At 36.2% G+C, this 17,256-nt stretch overlaps 2 pseudogenes; one reads left to right on the top strand and one right to left on the bottom strand.

Moving 5' to 3' along the window:
• Positions 1-710: 710 nt before the first annotated feature.
• On the bottom strand, positions 711-9,168 carry LOC108999383 (annotated as a pseudogene).
• A 2,389-nt stretch (positions 9,169-11,557) lies between these two features.
• Positions 11,558-16,333, top strand: LOC108999382 (annotated as a pseudogene).
• Positions 16,334-17,256: the final 923 nt, after the last annotated feature.

The following is a 17,256-nucleotide window of genomic DNA, read 5'->3' as shown; positions in this document are numbered from 1 at the left end:
GTGAGATGTAATCATGTTCATCTGAAAATAAGACTACTGTCAAATCATTTTCTTTATATTGTTTAATGGAAACCTAATCTCTTCAACTGATATCTGAGGAGAAAAATACAAATAATTTTTTAATATAACAATAAATGAAAACCAGAAAAATAAACTGAGAATGAGATTGATACGAAAGGTTCACTACAAGAAATCTGGCTTTTTCCAGCGTTCAAAATCGTCGCAAATACCCTTCAGAATCGCTGCATTTGATCATTTCTGGCGATTTAAAATCGCTGCAGGTTCGCCAAAATCCTAAAGCCATTTTTGATCAATTTTGGCGATAGGCAAAAATCGACACAAAACATTACTATTTGCGGCGATTTATGTCTGCCGGAAATGCTCAAAAAATCGACAGAAATGGCCTTCCGGTTTACCTTTAAAATCGCTGAGAACTACTATTTCCGGCGATATGTATCGTCACAAAAACTTAATAAATCGCCGCAAATAACTTATTATTTTGCAGCGATTTAAAATTATCGCCGTTATGATGTATTTTCCGGCGGATAGGTTTCGCCGCAAAAAACTATTTGTGCGCGATTTCATGTCGCCGCAAATCTATTTCTGCTATGTAATCAGTATTTGCGGCGAGCAAAACTCGCCGGAAAATATTTTTCAGAAAAAAAAAATAAAAAATGCACAAAACAGTATAGAGAAAATATTATACACAGCCAAGTTTTACAGGCTTTACAATTTTACCTTACACTATGGATTGCCCTAATATTCTTTTTACATGCTCAAAAAAAATCCAAAGTCTATAGTAACTTAAATAAAGAACCCAAGATCTATAGTAACTGTACTTGTTGAAAGGGAAAAAATAGAGAAACGGACTCAATATTCCAGACGAATATACGACATTCAAATTGATTATAATGACAAAAACAAAGAAACAGGATAACCCAATTTAGTGCACATTAATTGAAAAAGGAAAAAAAGGACTTATTACCTGGCCTATGTTTCCATTGATGAAGATGTTACTACAATTGAGATCTTTGTGAATAATGCATGGCTCATGGGTATGCAGAAACTCCAATCCCTCAAGCACCTGCTTTGACCACTTCTTCAAGGCCTTAATGGAAACATGGCGATGCTTCTTCCTGTAATGCCTCAAGTTTCTGGATGTGCACACCTCAGTAATTGAGATCTTTTATTCGGCTGATTAAAAGACTATAACAACCATGATATGGCCTTTATCTCATTCGATTAGTAGCAAAACTTACAAAAACAAAAAACTTAAAATGGGCAATGTTCCCTTGGTGTCACTATGAAAAAAACAACACTAACTAATTGTAAGTAGTACATTACTGAATCCTCTTGCATAAACTATAAAGTGAAGGAAAACTTTGACAATCTAACCTTTTCATTAACAGAAGCAGAAGTAGAAGATGCCCATCCATAGTCTGTTGACCAAGCCCATGCTTGTGGATCTCCATGTGCAACTCTGGTGCCTAAGAACAATAAACAATGGAATCAAATTAATAGCATGAAAAATCATGGCAAAAATCAATTGACACTTTGGTTTATGAGTTAAAGACTAGATTATTTGAAGTAGAAAGGATATTAGTAGGAGCAACGCAATCTCACTCTCCACTGCACTTATGCATGGCCCAAAAACTAAAGAAGTACTAAATTCTCTGCTAGATAATTAGTAGTACCGTACAAGCTCACAAAACTATATATAGTCCTTTTAATATTGCGACAATGCAATGTCATCATCTTAAAAAAAATTTGCTTATAGAAAAAAATCATTTAAAAATGCAATGCAAGTCATTAGATTAAAATCATTTACAAGTAAGATAGCTAATTGATTATCCATTCAATCTTGAAACAGAGCAGGAACCAATATCACCCCCTCCCTTAAAAAAGGGCAACAAATACCTCAAGCTGCGCATTTTGTTTACCAGCAACAGGCCAAGGTAAACTTCTATTCAGCAACAAATACCTCAGAATATTTAAAGTATGTGTTCAATGAAGTGAACCAAGTTGCTAATGAGGCAATATCTGTTCAACACTGAACTTAAAGTGAGTTGCAAAATCCATTCAGTAGCAATATTCAATCAGACAACATTAAAAAATAGACAAACAAGTAGTGCATAATATGTGGTAGTATTAATACTCTGCCAAATCTTAAATTCAAAAGAAAACAAAACTAGAGATCCCTACAGCTATAGCAATGAATCCTAACCCAAAGAGAAGAAAAGATTATAATAAGGTTTATCATTATCAAAACTTGGGATATTTCTCAAAAAAAGATATTATTCTTAGAAAAATTTGCATTTTAGAAACTTTATCTAATAAAGATGAAGAAAATAGAGAGAAAGAGGCAGACCCTGGAACAAATCCATAGAACTTCAACAAAAATATCCATGCTAACTATATCCCAACACTTCATGATCAAGAAGCAAGAAAAGTTTCCCAGCTGGTGCAACATCGTTTATAGTATTTTACTTATCAAAAAAAGAAGCAAGAAACAATAACTATTTGGATAGAAATTTAAGAAATCTCTATTTACTAGATGTGAATACTAGTGAGTGAGGCATTATTCTTTAATGGAAGCACTAGGAACCAAGTGAAAAGTCATTTGGTTCTTAGTGACTATATGCAAGAGGCCTTAATCAGTATGGACTATGGAAACAAATGTCATTTTGATAAACTGGAACTTGCATCTTTAAAATCACTGAAAAGGAATAGTGGGTGACACTATGATCATGTAAAATAAATGGGGCTCTTCTAGTAAGCAAAAGATGCTGGACAGGAAATCTTTAGAAAAGTTCTTAATTTTATAAACTAAACTTTCCACATCCAGATATCTTGTAAATAAACATCATTAAACTATTTGCATCCACCCACTGCAGAAAATTTTCCTGTCTGCCCAGTCAAAATATAAAGGACCACAAAATGGATGAAAAACTTCAGCCTGTACATAATATTGCTAGATCGACAAGAAAATATCCATCAAAGGACGAAAAAGAAGTTTCAAATCCTACTAGACTTTAAGGCTCTAGTCTAAAACTTTGACTAGAGCCTTAAAAGAACAGAGTTAATGCATTTGACTTAAAAGAACAGAGTTTCATCATTATAATCTAGAATGAGCCTTCATCTAAGAAATTGAATGGTGTATTTTTCTATGATATGAAACAAAGGGAAGCCGAATAATTACTTGATTTTATTTCTTCAATAATTATTCAGTTCATATACTAACCAAGTCTAACAAAATATTAGACGTCTTAAAATCACGATAGATGAAAACTGATTTTGATAAGAAGTTTATTATATATGTCTCGATTTTTCAGTACTCTAGCATGTCATAAAATGATAGATGTAACTAAATTGAATTTACAAAGGAAAGGGAAAGAACAGGGGCTGATTAGAGGCTAGAAATTGGAATGCTACACTTGAAAGCAAACTTTTTCTTCACAAGTTGGACTTCTAAATATAACTAGCCTTAACCAATAAAAAATCAGAAATAGCTTCTTTTTGGAAAGTTATAAAATAAATACAAAAGAAAGAGTCCCGTGGGAAGTACCTTTACTCAATTAAAGAGACTTAGATATGGTAACCATCAAATGATATTGAAAACTAGGTAACATAAGTATCCTATGCATAAGCTCAAATAAACATATACAACTTATGACACAAAAGAAAGATATGAAAATCAATTCAACTAAAAATAGTTCACTAGTTATGCATTATGAACAAATGTTACATAAAGCAAAACGAAATCATAAGGAATAAAATAATTCACTATTAAAATAATAAACAAAAAAGACATTAATTTGAGAGCAACAAAGACAATTCTAGATTTCCATCTTCATCAAAATTACAAAGAATATTTCACCTCAGGTGAGATACTTTTTATTTATATGATACTTTTCATTTATAAGAGGTCATGTGAAGATGTTTGTTTACTCTCAGGTTTCAAACCCTCAGGTACTTTTCTCTAATTAAGGTAAGGATGACTTGTTAGCATCAAATGCTCTAATTGTAGGGCACAAGAGATTTTAGCAAATTACAAGGAAAAATAATCCCTCTATTATTACAAAAGTATAAAATGAGAATGAGGAAGACCCAATAATTGCCTTCTTTATCCAAGAGTAAATCCCACATTTGAACCTTCCATCTATCCTCACCGAGGTACAAATCCAAGTGTAGCACGTAGACATTTTAACCACCAAAATGAATATAATTCAGAATCAAAATTAATGAAACCCCAAATAAAATGTTCACACAGGTATTTAGTGAGAAAAGGGTGTTCCCTTTGGAAACCCATGAAGATTAAGTAGATTTGGAACAACATCAACAAATTAAAACCCAGATAAAGAAGAAAACTGCATCTAACTAACGCTTGGAGAGAGAATAACCTTGGGAAGATTAATACAAAAGCACTATATTGGTACTCGGGGGTGGAAGCTATCTGGCCACATCATCGTGGGTCTAGATGCTTGAAGAGCAGCGAATGAAATAGAAGATGAAGACTTAGAAGACCATAAAATGGCAAGAAGAAGATGATTTGGAAATAAGGGTTTGGAAATCTTACCTCGGGGAAGTTCGAATATGTCGCAGTGAGTGGAAGGAGAGACGGAGAGGGCAGAAACAGGGCCTTTCCCGGCGTGGGTTGTGCTCGAGGTGAGGTGGCGGTGGCGTGGTGGGGTTGCGGGCGACGGACTGTGCTTACCGGCGTGGGTTGTGCTCGAGAATGAAGAGTTGGGGAGAGAGAAGGGGAAGGAGAAGGGGCCAGGGGGGAAAAGGCCTGGAGGGAAATGACAGGGGAACGAGCGGGATTTCAATTTTATCAGCTTTTTCCGGCGTCTCCATATCGCCGCAAATTACCACTTTCACAATCGCAACGATTTGGTAAGCGACGCAAAATTTTTTTTAATATTCCGACGAATTTCTCGTCACAAAAATTGAAAAGTCGCTGTAAATAATTAATTTTGTATTTGCGGTGATTTTTTCCGTTGTAAAAATTATAAAAATCACTGCAAAAGACTATTTTTCAAATTGATGTAAAAAACCCGCGACGATGTGAAAAATCGATGCAAACAGTGACTTTTTGCGGCGATTTTATTTGCAACAGACATAAAATCGCCGCAAAAGGCCTTATTTCTTGTAGTGGTTACATCTATTTTTAAATAAAAATAATTTTACAATATAACATACCATGTCAATCTGAGATCTGTTGAGACTCATGCAACTGAAAGAACCCTGCAGACCATACTAGAGATACTGATCAACAAGTTTCATCAAAGATAGTTTGAAGCCAATTTAAAATGAAAGAATAATGCCTAAATATATAAGTTTCATGCAATGTCATTTATAAAAAAAAAAAAAAAGGGAAAAGTGTAAAAAAATAATAGGTCCTTTTTTTATATTTTTTTATAAAAAAATCTATTTTTTTTTTCAAAGAGATTATACAAAATTTTTCTATTTAGATTTGTATAAATTATTTCGTTTAAAATAAAAATAATCGAATTATAAGGATAAATAGTCGGGAAAGAAAGTACCTTACTTTAAAAGGTGAATGTAGTACAATCTCTGCAGTCCACTTGTAGTTAATATGTATGGCTTGTAGTTATCCATAATTTGGGGATGTGAGCAACCTTGCGCCATTCTTTTCCTTTTTTATTTTGCAACTGTTTCTCCAACAATGGACATCTATTGATATCTAGAGTAGAAATGGAGGCAGGAAACTCCTCTTTTGGCAAAAACTTCAGATTAGGACAATCATAGATCGTCATCGTCTCTAGAGAGGTGAGGTGTTGAAGGCCCAAGTTGTCCAAAGATGTCATATTTGGAATTCTAGAGATGCTGAGATGGATCAGAGTAGAACTGGAGTCGAACAATCTCTCTTCTGGCATGAACTTAAGCCTTGGGAGGTTACGGATATACAGTTCTTCAAGAACGGTGAGGTGTTGAAGGCCCAAGTTGTCTAGAGATGTCATCTTTGAAAATCCAGAGATGGTAAGACTGATCATAGTAATGGGCAGCAACGTCGGCTCCGGAAAAGACTCCACATCTTCGCATTTGCCACCGATTGACAATTTTCGAAGAGAGTGGAGTTTTTGCAGACCCCATGTCGTTCGACAGGCAACGAGTATGTCACAATCTTTGATGGAGATCGATTTTAAATTGGTAGGCAAGTCCCCTTCACCAAATGATTGCAGCATTGGACACTTATGATAGATAGTGATTCAAGAGATGGAAGGAGTAGGTGCATCTTGTCAGGCAATGACCTTAAATTCCCACAATCATGTATCTCAAATGTTTTCAGTTTTTGGGCACGCAATCCTCCATTTGGAAATGATATGAAATTAGGGCAATTCTTGATTCTTATAATTGAGGAGGTTGAATCACTTTCATTTTGTTCTGAATCAGTAAGAGACTCCAGATTCTCACATCCCTTGATGGTGATAATATCGATCTCTGTGATTAAGTTTACTGGAAAGCACCTAAGAGAATCACAATTATTTCCCAAGTACAACTCTTTGAGGGATGAATAGTTGAAGTGCATTGGGAATTCTAACTTCTTACAGTTTGAGATCTTAAGAGTTTCTAATGTGGAGGTTAGATCATCATCGGAAAGTAAGATGAGCGAGCTACAACCATCGATTTCCAATTCTTGAAGAGGACTGCTGGAATCCATCATTCCCTCTAGTAGGGACCGTAATGCAGCACATTCTTTAAGTACTACTATTTGCAATAATCCAGATGGAAATTCATTTAACAGAACCTCATTAAAATTTGTTAACTTCAATTGATGTAGAGTAGGAGACCTTGGGAGTGAGGCCTCCAGCTGCAAACATTCAACAATCTCAAGTCTGGCTAAAGAAGGAAGATGGATGGGCAACCCTCTAGTTAGCTTGGGGCACTTAATAATATAAAGCTCTTCAAGATGAGGAAAAGCTTCACCTTCATTTTCAAAATCAAAGCATGACCAATTTACCCAATCTGGCATGTCTTCGAACTTTAGAACTTTCAAGGCTTCGAATGGCTTAAACGTAGAAGAATCGCTACCATAGAACTCCTTACCCACTCTAGCAATTCCATGAAACCCAATGATAGAGAGGCTCTCAAGAGCGTGTAGTTGTCCAAATGATGGCAAGATGTGGCAATATTTACAATTATAGAGATAAATAGATTCTATCTTAGAGAATGAATGATGAGCGATCCAATCCGGAAAGCTTTTACCACCATAATTGTAGATACTGAGACTTTTCAGGTTTGTATGGGGTTGGAGATTCTCGAATACAGTTATTTGATCACTTTCCGAATTTCTAGTTGTATCGTCCCAGACCAACGTCAAGTCCTCCAGGTGCTTCTTATCCTTCAATAGAGAGCTTTGACATTTTGGAGATTTGACATTTTGGAGGTTCTTAATAGAGAGATTTCCTGCAATATCTTCAAGATTCCCCAACTCCCCAATACTTGATCCGCAATGTTTGTTGACAACAAATACATCCAAAGTCTGTAGACATTTTAGTCTACCCAGTTGTAACGGCATCTCTGTTATGGCACTTCCATCTAAATGAAGATGACGCAAACTAACGAGTTTATGCATATCTTTAGGTAATACAGTAAGATTCTTGCAAAACTATAATCTCAATGTTTGCAAATTGCACAATTTACATATAGAATCAGGTAGTTTTTTAATTGGTGTTCCAGACAGATTCAAATATCGTAGATGTCTAATTTTGCCAATTGAATCAGGCAACTCAGTTAAATTTTTATTCCATGCAAAGGAAAGCACTCGTAAGAATGTCAACATGGGCAACAAATCATGTGGGAGTGTTCCAATCCAAAAAGGAAAATTTATTGGGAGAATAGTGCGCAACCCCTTGGCCTCGTAAAGTGCCTCTAACGTCTTTGGGATGTTTTCCAAGCTTTTTTCAATAATTGATAAATGGCGAGTCTTGTTCGTAACTTGGAGCGAATTGCTGCCCTCCAGTCTAAAGGTAAATTGCCCAGATACAAATCTTGCTAAGTCGTTGACAAGATCATGCATTCCGAATCCTGAACCATACTGATCACTTGATTGTTGAAAGAATAATGATCTCAATACCAGATCAAAGAAGTAATCATGACCGACTTGCTCCATTGTTTTGTCTTTAGATTTTTTCAAGAAACCTTCTGCCATCCACAATAAGACTAATTCCTCTTCTTTGAAAAAAAGATCCTTTGAAAATATCGAACAATAAGCAAAGCATCGCTTTAAATGTGAGGGCAAATATTTATAACTTAATCTAAGAGCAGGAATAATTTCAGTCGACATGTCCCACACTTCGCTCTTTAATATTTTATTCCAATCATCAACATCTACTTGAGACCACAAGAGAGCTCCAATTGTCTTGACTGCTAAAGGCAGACCTCTGCATTTTTCCACGATCTGTCTTCCAATTGCTTCTAGTTCTAGATGTATATTGCCACGAAACGCATGTCTTACAAAAAGTGACCAACATTCTTTTTCTGGTAATGGCTTCAGATAGTAAGGTAAAGTAGTTTGCATAACCGATGCTACTCGTTCTTCACGTGTGGTTACCAAAACTCTGCTCCCTTGTGCTCCAAATCTGAAGGGATTACTTAAGACCTCCCAATTAATATAATTGTCATTCCAAACATCATCTAAAACAAGTAGAAATTTCTTTCCCGTCAAACTCTCCTTTAGTGTACTTTGAAGCCATTTAGAGTCGTATCATCACCATTAGAGGAGGAACCTACTTCCTTTAGAATTGCTTTTGTTATCTTAAAGACGTCAAAGTCATCCGAAACACAAGCCCATGCTCTAAGGTCAAAATGTTTCTTCACCCTTTTATCATTGTATACAAGCTAAGCAAGGGTGGTCTTGCCGAGTCCCCCCATACCGACAATAGCAATCACAAGCAACTTATTGCCCCTTGCATCATCTGTGAACAAGGAATTAATTATTTTCTCCTTATCATCTTCTCTACCATAAATACCAGATTCTTCAACCAAAAAAGTTGTGGGCAATCTTTCAGATGGATTTCCTCGAACGCCTTCTTTTAGACCCATATTGTTCTTTTGACTTACAAGATACTCCAATCTGTCAAGCACTTGTTCTATCTTTGGTTCTATTTTCTTGACAAATGGTACTTTAAGAGAAGTAGAGATGGCTTTTCGTACCTTGCTTGTAGTGGTATGAAATTTAGCATCCAACTCGCAACGTATGACTTCGGTATAAATCTCATCCAAGGTGTCCTCTGCATCATAGATAGCATCTTTCAACTCATCGAGCCATTCTTTTAAGTTGGGATTTACCACTTGCTTTTCCTCTGCATCTTCAAACACTGCATTCACAGACAGCAAAGCTATCTTCAGTTTGTTCAAGAGTGCTTGGTCGAGTTTTTCTCGTTGAAAAAAGTAAATAAATTCACGAGATGCCACCCTTTCAAAAAACGCTTGGAGGAGTGGGGAGACAAATATGCCTGCAAGCTCAGCCATGGTTTCTGCTTTGTAATTGTAAGGAATCAAAGGAAATGAAGGAAAGTGATGAAGAATAGTAGAGAGAAATAAGATGCTTCGACGTTAAAACTGAAGTGAATAAATTAACGAGAAATTAATTAAATAAATAAATCAATGAGATCATGAGGGTGTGTTAGTGGAGGCCAACTCATTCATTCACATACTTTATTCGCAACTCGTTCATTCAACACCCAACATCATGTTTTGGAGCAAAGGAATCAAACAAAAAAGGGAAAGCAACCAAAGGAAAGACGACATGCAAACAGGTGGAACCATCGTTCAACATGCCATCTACCATTCCATGCAATAATGTCGTTTGCTTTTTTAATTCATTCCAAGCTTGACGACTTGACGAATATTAAACTCACACGATTTGGAGGAGGATTGCTACCCAATTCTCATGGCCCTGCATCAATCTGGAGAATCCTTCATCCATCGGAGAGGATTTGTAGAGGTGGAAGGGATTTTGTAATTTCATTACAAAATTTAATGAAATTTAATGAAATCTTCGTCCTGATTAGTAAATAAAATAAGGAATGAAGAATATTCTTACGGGCTTTTCTCTAGCACGAGAAATTGTCTTCGGCCTTCATTTTATTGTCACAATTCATGAACATGTAGAAAGAACAAATAGACAAGATTGAAGTAAAAGAGAATGTTCCTGTAAAACCAGAACAGGAAGAAGAAAACTGTTAATTCTTGATCATCTGCTCCTTTAGGGGATGTTTAGGCTTAGAGATGATAAAAAATTTCAAAAATTTCAAAACTAATTTTATAATTTCATTTCCAAACATCACACGCAATTTCAAATTTTTAATCTAATAATTATCCCAAGCACAAAGATCAATACAATTTTAAAACTTCAAAATAACATAAAAATTAGTACAACTTTTTCAAACTTTAAAACAAAAATAATTTTTAAACTTTTAATATTTTTATTCAGATTTTTATATTCTTTTTCAAAATTCAATAAAATATTTTAACTAAAATAATTTCATTATGAGTCAGGCTACTCTGCCGTTTGCCCGCTCAATTTGACCGCTAGGCCAAATGTGTGTTTTTATTTTTTTCTCATTTTTCTTTTCAAAATTTTTAACATATTTAAATATTTTTAAAAAATAAAAAAATACACCAATACATGAAAAATCATTTTCTTAATCATTAAATAAAAAAGATTAAAAAATCAATAAATACATAAGTGGTCAAAGTGATGGGTAAACTAGCATTTTGTTTTATTATTATTAAAAGAATGGTATTGATACCATACCCGATGACATTTGACCGAACCATGTGACTGATAGTACCGTCCATCACATACTAACTTCGATCAAATGCATCGGGATATTAGCAAAATTCCCTTCAAAGAATTCACAGGAGCACCGTTAGCAAATTGCCAAATTAAAAAAAAAATGATGATAATATATAAATTCAAGATTGAAAAGACCGACTTTAATATAATCTTAGAGCAGTGTAGCGGGAGACCAGTCCTGAGAAGAACAATTTTTTTTTTTTTCTTTTCATTCATTTTTTTATAGTCTTAATTTTTTTTAAAACAATTCATAATATCATTAGAAAACACTTCTTTAATCACTTTAAAAAAAAATTATCAGAATTCAATCGGGACCCAAATGTCGGTGACTCTAACATTTTTCATAATCTTAATGATCAAGTCTTAAAAAAATAGGCAGAATGTAATTATTTTTTTTTTATCATTTGAAGATATAAAATCTTAACATTGATGATTTAGTGAGTTGATTTTAAATATTCTCTCAATGATAATGAAAAAATAATAAAATAATAATGAAAAAATATGAAATAATAATAAAAATTAAGTAAAAAATAATAAAAAATAAAACAGAACACTCCGCTACCCAACGGAGTGTTTGTCCGCGATTCTCTTCAGCCACAGGGCCTACCTCAATCATTCAACTAACGGCTACGAATAGGAAGAAGCCTCCCAGTCACCCCCAAAGTTCATGAAATCTGCAATTAAACTTAACCGTATTTCAATTGCGAAAACAGTACTTCAGCATTTCTACAGATGGAAAATCCAAATGTTTTTGTCTATAATGCGATGATAAGAGCCTTTGCTCATTGTTTTTATCCAGCTCAAGCTTTGGAGTGTTACGTAGATATGATTAAGGCTTGTAGCTCAGTATCGGCTCTTGGATTCGGTGAAGCTATACAGTGTCAAGTTTGGAAAAATGGGTAAGGTTTGTTTCTTTTTAGAGATGAGATGAGTTGAGATTAAATTTAAAAAATTGATAAAGTATTGTTAGAATATATTTTTTAATATTATTTTTATTTTAAAATTTGAAAAAGTTGAATTGTTTATTTTATTTTGTATTGAAAGTTGGGAAAGTTGTAATGATTAGATGAGATGTGATGTTTTCTGAAAACAAACGAGACCTTCACATGTGTTTGTTCAGACTGCTTTGATTGATTTCTACTCGAATTTGGGTAAAATTGGTACATCGAAAAGGCTGTTTGATGAAATGGTTGAAAGAGATATTTTCACATGGACCGTGATGCTTTCGGCCCGTGTTCGGGCATGGGATTTGAGTTCTGCGAGGAGATTGTTTGAGGAGATGCCTGAGAGAAATACTGCTACATGGAACACTACAATTGATGGGTACGCAAGAGTGGGGAATGTGGAGTTTGCGGAGTTGCTGTTCAACCAGATGCCCTCAAGGGATATAATCTCGTGGACGACCATGATCACCTGCCATACTCAGAACAGGAGATACAGAGAAGCATTAGTAGAATTCAATGAAATGACAAGCAATGGGATCAGTCCTGACGAAGTGACCATGGCAACTGTTATATCAGCTTGTGCCCATCTTGAGCACTCGATTTAGGAAATGAAATATATCTTTATGTATGTAGAATGGGTTTGATGTTGATGCTTATATTGGATTTGCATTGATTGTGTAACTCCCGGACCCAGTCAAACTCATTTTATTTATTTATATTTATATTTATATTCTCTTCACACGTTAATTTTTTTTTTCCGCATGTTTATTATTATTATTATTATTATTATTTTCTTCTTCTTTCCGTCTATATTTTTTTACCCCTAAGTTTCCTGTCGCCCATGGCATCCATGATTACACACGTCTCTAGTGTAGTTTTTTATCCACTCCATACACATGCACAACTCAGTTTTCACCCGCATGCACGTCTCCGTCATCCCACTAGGGTTTTCTTTTTTTGTTCAATCACCAATATAAATACACACATACTTCCAGCACAAAGAAACCTCATGCCGCTGCCCTGCCACGCAAAACCGTAGCCAACAACTCCTCTGTGCAAGCAGCACCACCCTCCAGCCTGGTCCTCAGCCAATAGGAAAAACACCACCCCCATCGTGAACCTCAGTACAAATTGCAACCAATCACCACCTTCTCCATAAAACACCAACCGAAGGGCTCGGTTTGCATCCAGTAAACCGCCACACCCAAAGCCAATCCTCGTGCCGTGACTCCACCAAACACAGTTCGCGCTGGTACCTCCGCCTCTCAAGGTTTAGCCCCTACTATCCTTTTCAACCACCACTCCACTGCCACAAAAGAGACAGCCGAGACGCAACTTGGCATCATTTTCTGTGGTATTGCTGCAGCAGAAAAACCAATGCCCATGTGCACGCAGTCGAACGGAAACCACCCCGTGCGAGTTGCCTCCTGCACGACGGAAGCCACTAGCCATTGCCTAGCCCCATGTGAAACCATAAGCCACTGTGCCCAGTCACACGTAGCCGCCGCCCAACGCCTCCGTTGCAAACCATGAAATTACTCCCCGAAACAGAGCAGTTGCACACGGCCAACCCCCTATCCTCCACGCCATTGCTTCCCTAGAAGCCTAGCCTCCACGTTCTCAACCCCCTGATTAACCCCTGCATGACCTTCGACACCGCAAGCCTCCACCGTAAATAGCCTGGCCCAGCTACCGCAAACACGTTCGTGCTGCTCTTGCTCTCTCTCTTCGTTATCTCTCTCACCTTGTTGTTCTCTCTCTCTCCCTCTCCCTCTCTCTCTCCCTCTCTCTCTCTCTCTCTCTCTCTCTCTCTCTCTCTCTCTCTCTCAATGCTCCGCCTAGTTCACCACCTTCCGTCGCACCCAGCGCCGCACCCACCATCGCCAACCTCAGCCAGCTCCGTACGTTGTCGCATGTTCCCTTCCCTCACGGTGTGCCTCTGCAGCGTAAACTTACCTCACGTAGTATGAGCATGTTTTCAAATAACAAAGCTTACCGTATAGTTGGTCAAACATATATTATTTGAGGTAAGTTACATCTTTACCCATTGAGTACAAGCTGTATTAGCGTGTTTTAAAGTTTTAAATACGAATTAGTGTACTCTATTTTATTTTTGTTTACAGAAATCTTTCAAACAATTTAAATTGTTATTAAGCAAAGTTTTCTTTCAAAAGTAATCAATAATGATGTAATTTTATTTTTAAACATTTTTGGATATGATCTAGTTTATTAAATAAAAGTTGTTGTTCAATTTAAAATATTTTGGTTTAGTTATATGATCTAGTATTAAATTTATAGTCCGATTACAATTGCAAATAAGCAAGATTAATTTTTAATGTTTCAGTTGAAGTTATTAGATGGACATTGATGATCTTAGAAAGAGATGATATATTTTGAGGTTATGAGAATTTTAGGTTTTGAGAAACAAATAGGTTATTTTAGAAACTTAGGCTTAAATATCGAAATACGTGTTCAAATGAAATTTACAGGAATTACGTGATTATTTTGTAGGTGACGATTAGTATTTGTTCGGCAATTCTAAGGAAATTTCTGAAAAACTAAGAAGTCCAGGTAAGCGGGGTTGCTATGCTAGACTTTGCATAAAATAAAATGAACTGAGGTACTTTTTGGAAAATGTGCATGTTTTGTTATGAAAAGAAATCTGAAAATTACATCAGATATTTGTTCTGCATTACTCATGAGATTCTGTTTAAAATGAAAGTATTTTTTGTCATGATTGGGGTAGACATGAGCTTATTTTTGGCATTCTGTTATTGAATTGAGACAAATGAGTGAATATGAAAATTTAATAAATTTCGCATGTGACGTGAAGATGTTCTGAATCTGTTTTGAAAAATGTGAAATGATTTGAATATCAGTACTCTGTTTTGATATGATGTGGCATCTGAAAAACATTTGGCATGACTTTCTGATTCTGTTCTGACTCTGATTCTGATTCTGATATGGTGATTCTGATTTTGTTTTGCTCTGATATGTGGCCCTGGCACGAGATATAATAGTGACCTCTGGCCTTGTCACGGGATACAATAGTGACGTCTGGCCCTGTCACGGGATATAATAGTGACATCTGGCCCTGTCAAGGGATATAATAGTGACATCTGGCCCTGTCACGGGATACAATAGTGACCTCTGGCCCTGTTGCGAGATATAATAGTGACCTCTGGCCCGCCACGGGATATAATAGTGGTTTTCTGTTCTGAGTGCAACCTCTTTGGTAACATGGTGACTTATGTTCTGCTTGGCTTTTCGCAGGATGCACAACCCTACCACGGGAGTTAAACATGGTCTCTATTTTGATATGATGCTCTGATATGATATGATAAGACGAAGATGTTCAGTCATGTTGTGCCAAAGGAGTCTTTGAATATGAAATGTTTGAAAAGTCGCTCTGATTTTCTGATAATATGTATTTTTTTGAGATTTGCATATTGATACTAAAATGTTTTGTTTCTGCATTTTGAACTCTGTAAAAATGCTCATGTTTACATACTAGTATATGTCCTCTGCTTACTGAGTTGTTGATAACTCACCCCTTATCTCCAATTATTTTTTCAGATGATTTTTGAATAGTCCAGCTAAGGATCAGGATTATGGAGCATCTGTGAGATGATTATTTAAGCATAATGGATTACTCATAGAAGATTTCTGATAAGTAGCGGATTTTATTAAGAGATTTTGTAGTATTTTGATGACGTTATATTTTGGAGTCTATAAATATATTGATGAATTGTGAGTTTTAAGTTATAGGGAGTAGCTCTTCGATCCCTACGGGAATGGGGTGTTACAGATTGATATGTATGCCAAGTGTGGGAGCTTAGATAGGTCACTTTTGGTGTTCTTCAAGTTGTGGGAAAAGAACCTATTTTGTTGGAATTCAATAATTGAAGGGCTTGCAGTCCACGGATTTGCATATGAAGCACTAAAGATGTTTAGTAGGATGGAGAGGGAGAAGATCAAACCAAATGGGGTCACTTTAATCAGTGTTCTGAGCGCCTGCACACACGTAGGACTAGTTCAAGAAGGCCGTAGGAGGTTTCTGAGCATGGGCAGTGATTATTCGATCCCGCATGAAGTTGGACACTATGGATGCATAGTTGATCTACTGAGCAAAGCGGGCTTGCTTAGAGATGCACTAGAGTTGATAAGAAGCATGAAAGTCGAACCCAACTCCATTATCTGGGGTGCCTTGTTGGGTGGGTGTAAGCTCGATAGGAACTTGAAGATTGCTCATGTTGCTGTTAATGAACTGATGGTTTTAGAGCCAAACAATAGTGGCTATTACAACCTTGTGGTTAATATGTATGCCGAAGTAAATAGATGGGGTGAGGTTGCGAAAATCTGAGTAGCCATGAAATATCTAGGGGTAGAAAAGAGTAGTCCTGGATCCAGTTGGGTTTAAATGGGAAGGAAGATTCATCAGTTTGCAGCATCTAATAAAACTCACCTAGCTTATAATGAAATTTACTTGGTGCTGGCACAATTGGATGGGCTGCTGAAGCTAGCTGGCAATGTACCTGAATTAACATGGGGGGATTTAGGTTGAGTTCCCCACCCATATGGGGGAATGTAACATATTAATTCTTTCGGGCTTCTCATTTGATTTCTATGATAACAAGTGATCAGTCATTGTAGAATATGGAAGAGAAGCTGATTTATTTGTGGTAACATATTAAAATCATTCCATGTCAATCAATAGGAATAAATTGGATTTTTTAGAACAATCCTTTGAATGTTCAAAGACAAACATGGAAGAGGTTACAATCCTTGGTTGGCTCTTCCGCTATGCCCTGCTTCATAACATCTTAAACAATATTTATTCCCTTTATCCATTCCCATAGACATGGAACCATATGATTAGATTGTGTTACTGTCGAGAAACCTCAAACCACACAACTGCCAGCCATTTACAGAGTGTAATATATTAATGTGATGCCTTCGCAATGCCTCCACAAATCCCGTCTCTCTGCAGGTTCCTAAAGCAGTTTCTTTTCATCTATGTTGACAATTCCAATATGCCTTGTTTTGCTTCTAGTTCATTTTGTTGATCATTCAAATGCTTGTTGCTGGCTTGTTCCATGTTTCCAGTATCTATAGCTCTGTCATTGGCTTTCCCTTTCATGTCCCTTGAGCAAAACTTTAAATACAGATTTTAGAAAGAAATTCCCATCTCATTTGATAACCATGCATAATCCAACGAATCTAGGCTTCGTCTCCTCTCAAGTAAAAGCCAATGTATCTCATCACGTCACAGAACACGTAGCCCTTTGTCACTTAGTCTCTAAGCAAAAGGGCGCCGCCATCTTAAAAAACAAAGCACCCTTAGAATTACCAATTCGATGTGATACCTTTTCAGAAGAAAAAATGGCTGAAAGAATGTGATGCACATGAGCCAAATCCTTGTATATTGTGTAGGAAAGTAGGACAACTTGCAATCTGAGATTGGCTTGAATCCATTGCAAAACCGAT

Source organism: Juglans regia, chromosome 5 (genome assembly GCF_001411555.2).
Source record: "Juglans regia cultivar Chandler chromosome 5, Walnut 2.0, whole genome shotgun sequence".
In the NCBI taxonomy this organism is placed as follows: Eukaryota; Viridiplantae; Streptophyta; class Magnoliopsida; order Fagales; family Juglandaceae; genus Juglans; species Juglans regia.
Note: the sequence above shows the minus strand (reverse complement) of the source record. Positions and strands in the feature narration are given on the sequence as shown.